Source organism: Diuraphis noxia, unplaced genomic scaffold (assembly GCF_037042655.1).
Source record: "Diuraphis noxia isolate RWA-SAM2 unplaced genomic scaffold, SU_Dnox_SAM2 contig0020, whole genome shotgun sequence".
Taxonomy (NCBI): Eukaryota; Metazoa; Arthropoda; class Insecta; order Hemiptera; family Aphididae; genus Diuraphis; species Diuraphis noxia.
Window position 1 is genome coordinate 17501 of NW_028301730.1, and position 5000 is coordinate 22500.

General features: G+C 62.7%; 3 non-coding genes across 3 annotated transcripts in view; all 3 read left to right on the forward strand.

Moving 5' to 3' along the window:
• Window positions 1-1621: 1621 nt before the first annotated feature.
• Window positions 1622-4109, forward strand: LOC149053934 (small subunit ribosomal RNA). The gene has a single exon (XR_016192426.1). It is a non-coding gene; the product is annotated as a small subunit ribosomal RNA (ribosomal RNA).
• Window positions 4110-4319: 210 nt separating this feature from the next.
• LOC149053935 (5.8S ribosomal RNA) lies at window positions 4320-4477 on the forward strand. Its single transcript, XR_016192434.1, has one exon. It is a non-coding gene; the product is annotated as a 5.8S ribosomal RNA (ribosomal RNA).
• A 402-nt stretch (window positions 4478-4879) lies between these two features.
• LOC149053936 (large subunit ribosomal RNA) overlaps window positions 4880-5000 on the forward strand; it is a 4202-nt gene continuing 4081 nt past the window's right edge. The window contains exon 1 of the ribosomal RNA XR_016192435.1: window positions 4880-5000. This exon is cut by the window's right edge and continues 4081 nt beyond it. This is a non-coding gene — a ribosomal RNA (large subunit ribosomal RNA).

The window sequence follows — 5000 nt, forward strand, 5'->3', positions numbered from 1 at the left end:
TGGTCGGTTAGACGAAATGCGCTCGGGTGGCCCGGGTAGACCGCGGTCGGTGGGACGGGAGAAGATTTGTTCATGTCGGGTGGTCGGGTGAAAAAAAATTACGTAGCACTGTTACGCGCGTCCTAACGTCGTTTACGATGAACACGTTTTATTTTCCAGTCGACCGTCCACGGTGGTCCGTCGAGCCGGGGTAGGTCGCATGCGGGCTGCCCGGACGTCGACGTTGCACGGGGTTTCGAAACCGGAGTTTTTGGATCGCGATTTTTTCCAAACCCAATAACTCGTTATCGGTCGGTGTTCGGTGGACGAACCAAAGAGGTGATCTCGTCGGGCGCACCGAATACTATCAGGAATAGTAGGTCCGACGGACGTGATGCGATTTTTAAATATTTTTCGATTGTGCGATTGCGGCGGGGGTATTAGTGTTCGGGTGGGGGGAACCGATACGCGCGCCGATTGCGGTAGTTGACGGGCGCGCGTCCACTGTTGCACGAGCGACGCTACGCCATTACGGGTGGTCGGTTAGACGAAATGTATTATCACTGTCCCAATCCGCGCGCCCGGTGGTCGGTGTCGTAGGTGGTCGGCCGGCTAGATTTGCGTCCCGCCACTTTTTTTCGTGCCGTGCCGCCAAGCGGCGTGCGTACGGTGGTCGACGACTTGTAACAACGTTAGGCGAAATGCGATTGTGGCGGGGGTATTAGTGTTCGGGCGGGGGGATCCGATACGGGCGCGGATTGCGGTAGTCCACGGGCGCGCGTCCACTGTTACACGAACGACGCTACGCCATTAAGGTGGAAAAACCCGGGATTTTGTAAATTTGTGAGCGGTTCGGTCGTCGGCGTTGCAGTCGACGGCCGGCCGCCGATCACGAACACCACAACAGCAAAGCCACGGGCGACGCCGAAGACGGCGCGTACACCTCGCGGCGCCCACCGGTCGCCGCCAACTGACGGTCGTCCACGTACGCGGGACACCGTCGGTTGAGTGGCCGGTCCGGTGAGAGCCGGCGGAAGGTGACACGCGTCCGCGTTTCGGCCGCCGACCCATCTCGCAATCCGAGTGGCGAAACTCAACCGGCGCCGCGCGTCCACCAGCCGGTGTTTGCGCGGCGCGCGCCAATCCACACCGATGACGACTCCCGTTACCGTTCCGCGTGTCACGAACACTCGACGCCAGAACATTCCCGCCGCGGCCGGCCATCGTCGCCGCGCCCGGCGGTCGCCGGGGCGAAGCCACGGGACGGCGGACTTCGCGTCGCGTCCCGGCTTCCCCCTCGATCTCGGCTGGGGGCCGTTACGAATCGGGCGAGAGCCGGTCTCGGTACGCTCGCCGGGGACCCGTGCACACACCGTCACCCGAACCCGGCGGTCGACCGTCACCCGGTCCGTCTCGTCAACGTGTCGCACTCCGTGTGCCGACCACACCACACACACATTTTGTTGTTGTTGAACCGCGGTCGGTCGCGCGGCCGTGACCCACAGCGGTCCCGGCCACGCGATCGCCCTCGGCGTCGGCTCGCCGCCCCCTTCCGCGGGGCGTCGGACCGGCGCTCGGACGCACGCGTCCCAGGCCGCCACGCGCGTGGCGGTCGCGGGGCGCGGTAGCAGTAAACCCGAGATCCCTGGTTGATCCTGCCAGTAGTCATATGCTTGTCTCAAAGATTAAGCCATGCATGTCTCAGTGCAAGCCGCATTAAGGTGAAACCGCGAAAGGCTCATTAAATCAGTTGTGGTTCCTTAGATCGTACCCAAGTTACTTGGATAACTGTGGTAATTCTAGAGCTAATACATGCCGACAGAGTTCCGACCGTCGCGGCGCTCTCGGGCGTCGCGCGCGGGAGGAACGCTTTTATTAGATCAAAACCGGCCCGTCGCGGCGCGCTTCGTGCGCGTCCCGATCGCGGCCCGCGCAAAGACCTGGTGACTCTGAATAACTTCGAGCTGATCGCACGGTCTCCGTACCGGCGACGCATCTTTCAAATGTCTGCCTTATCAACTGTCGACGGTAGGTTCCATGCCTACCGTGGTGGTAACGGGTAACGGGGAATCAGGGTTCGATTCCGGAGAGGGAGCCTGAGAAACGGCTACCACATCCAAGGAAGGCAGCAGGCGCGCAAATTACCCACTCCCGGAACGGGGAGGTAGTGACGAAAAATAACGATACGGGACTCATCCGAGGCCCCGTAATCGGAATGAGAACACTTTAAAACCTTTAAACGAGGATCAATTGGAGGGCAAGTCTGGTGCCAGCAGCCGCGGTAATTCCAGCTCCAATAGCGTATATTAAAGTTGTTGCGGTTAAAAAGCTCGTAGTCGGATCTGTGTCTGGGCGGTGCCGGACCACCCTGGCGGTCCGGCGTGTCGCGGCCGGCCGTGCCGCGGGACCACGTGTCCCGTCGGCGCGGTCGCCGTCGCGCTCGTCAGCCGTCTCGGGGTGTTAGTTACCGGCACGTCGGCCGGACGTATTGTCGGCAGGCGGACACGTGTCTCGTGCTCCCGGCGCGCCGCGCGGCCACGCGTCGCGCGGCCGTCGGGGTTCGACGACGGCGGCCGCCTACTCCAATCTTGCTGCGCGGTGCTCTTCACCGAGTGCCGTCGGCGGGCCGACACGTTTACTTTGAACAAATTAGAGTGCTCAAAGCAGGCTCAAATCTGGCGGGGCGGCTTCACGGCCGTCTCGTCAAAAGGCCCTGAATACTGGTCGCATGGAATAATGGAACAAGACCTCGGTCCCGCGCATCTCCGCCCTTCGCGGGCGCGCGAAACCGCCTTCCGGGGCGTTTCCGTGCGCGGGCCGCCGGGCCGCGGGCGCCAGTCGCCCGCGCGTCCCGCCGGGCCGGTTTTCGGGACCGGAGGTAATGATCAACAGAGACGGGCGGGGGCATTCGTACCGAGACGTTAGAGGTGAAATTCTTGGATCGTCTCGAGACGAACTGACGCGAAAGCATTTGCCAAGTACGTTCTCGTATGATCAAGAACGAAAGTTAGAGGTTCGAAGGCGATCAGATACCGCCCTAGTTCTAACTGTAAACGATGCCAGCTAGCGATCCGCCGGCGTTTCATTAACGACCCGGCGGGCAGCTTCCGGGAAACCGAAGCTTTTCGGTTCCGGGGGAAGTATGATTGCAAAGTTGAAACTTAAAGGAATTGACGGAAGGGCACCACCAGGAGTGGAGCCTGCGGCTTAATTTGACTCAACACGGGAAACCTCACCAGGCCCGGACACCGGAAAGATTGACAGATTGAGAGCTCTTTCTTGATTCGGTGGGTGGTGGTGCATGGCCGTTCTTAGTTGGTGGAGCGATCTGTCTGGTTAATTCCGATAACGAACGAGACTCTGTCCTGCTAACTAGGCGGGTAAACCCGGGTCGGCGTGGGCGCGGCGCCGGCGGTTTCGGCCGTCTGCGTTCGCGTTCCCGTCGGCTCGGCCCGGTATCCCCGAACGCGTTCGCCCGTCGTCCACGGCGGTCGTCGGGCGCGGCCGCGCCATCCGCGTCCCGGCGTGCGGCGGGCGTGCGGGGGTCGGGGGGCAACCTCCGGTCGCCGTGCGTCAGTCGTGCGCTGGGCTCCGCGGTGAAGCGCGCCGCGTTCGCGGCCGTCGCCGGCGGATCACGATACGTTACTAGGGCTACCGCCGGCTCCCAGGAGCTTAAACTCTTCTTAGAGGGACAGGCGGCGGACGAAAATAGCCGCACGAGACTGAGCGATAACAGGTCTGTGATGCCCTTAGATGTTCTGGGCCGCACGCGCGCTACACTGAAGGAATCAGCGTGTGTTAACATTCCTGGGCCGACAGGCTTCCGGGTAACCCGCTGAACCTCCTTCGTGCTTAGGGATCGTGGCTTGCAATTTTTCCACGTGAACGAGGAATTCCCAGTAAGCGCGAGTCATCAGCTCGCGTTGATTACGTCCCTGCCCTTTGTACACACCGCCCGTCGCTACTACCGATTGAACGACCGCAGTGAGGTCTTCGGACTGGACGCGCGTTATTCGGCCCCCTCGGGGGCTGGGTCGTCGCGCGACCGGGAAGATGACCGAACTCGGCCGTTTAGAGGAAGTAAAAGTCGTAACAAGGTTTCCGTAGGTGAACCTGCGGAAGGATCATTAGAGACGGGCCCGCGGCGCCGGCGACTCGCTTGCCGGTCTCGCGCGCGCCTAATCCGACCCCGTGGCCGCGTGCGCTCGCGCGCGACAACCGCGCACGGTTGTCGTCCGCCGACCGCCCGCGCGCCGCGACCCCCGACCGAGAGTCGACCGAAAGATGGTTACCGTCGTCGGAAGACGATTGTGTAAACGAAAAAAAAAAAACAAACACCCGACCCCGAACGGCGGATCACTTGGCTCGTGGATCGATGAAGACCGCAGCTATCTGCGCGTCGTCGTGTAATCCGCAGGTTATACGAACATCGACCAGTCGAACGCACATTGCGGCCTCGGTGACCCGCGGGTCCCGGGCCACGCCTGTCTGAGGGTCGTATACCGGATACTCGGCCAGACCGATGCGCCGGCACGGCAGGCGTCCGGCGGAGCGCGCGCGCCGCGTCCGGTCCTCACGGGGACCGGCGCCCGCGCGCCCGTCGGCCGCACGCCGCGCCCGCGCGAGTTTGGCGGCTCGACCGGGGAAAACGCGGGCTACCGCTCGCGGCTGCCCCCGGTCGTCCGCCCAAGTTGTGACGGCAAACAGTCACGGGTTCTCGCGCCGTCGAACGGCACGTCCCCGTCCGCCCGCCGCGCGAGAGCGCGGCCGGGTCGGCTGAGAGTCGTCCTCGAGACGCCACCTCTCCGGCAACCGAGAAGCGGACGCGGACCGTCGCCGCGCGGACGGAGCGCGGACCCGCGCACCAGTTACCACCACCACACGTACCACACACTTGTTCCGACCTCAGATCAGGCGGGACTACCCGCCGGATTTAAGCATATTAATAAGCGGAGGAAAAGAAAACAACCGTGATTCCCCCAGTAGCGGCGAGCGAACAGGGAAAAGCCCATCGCCGAATC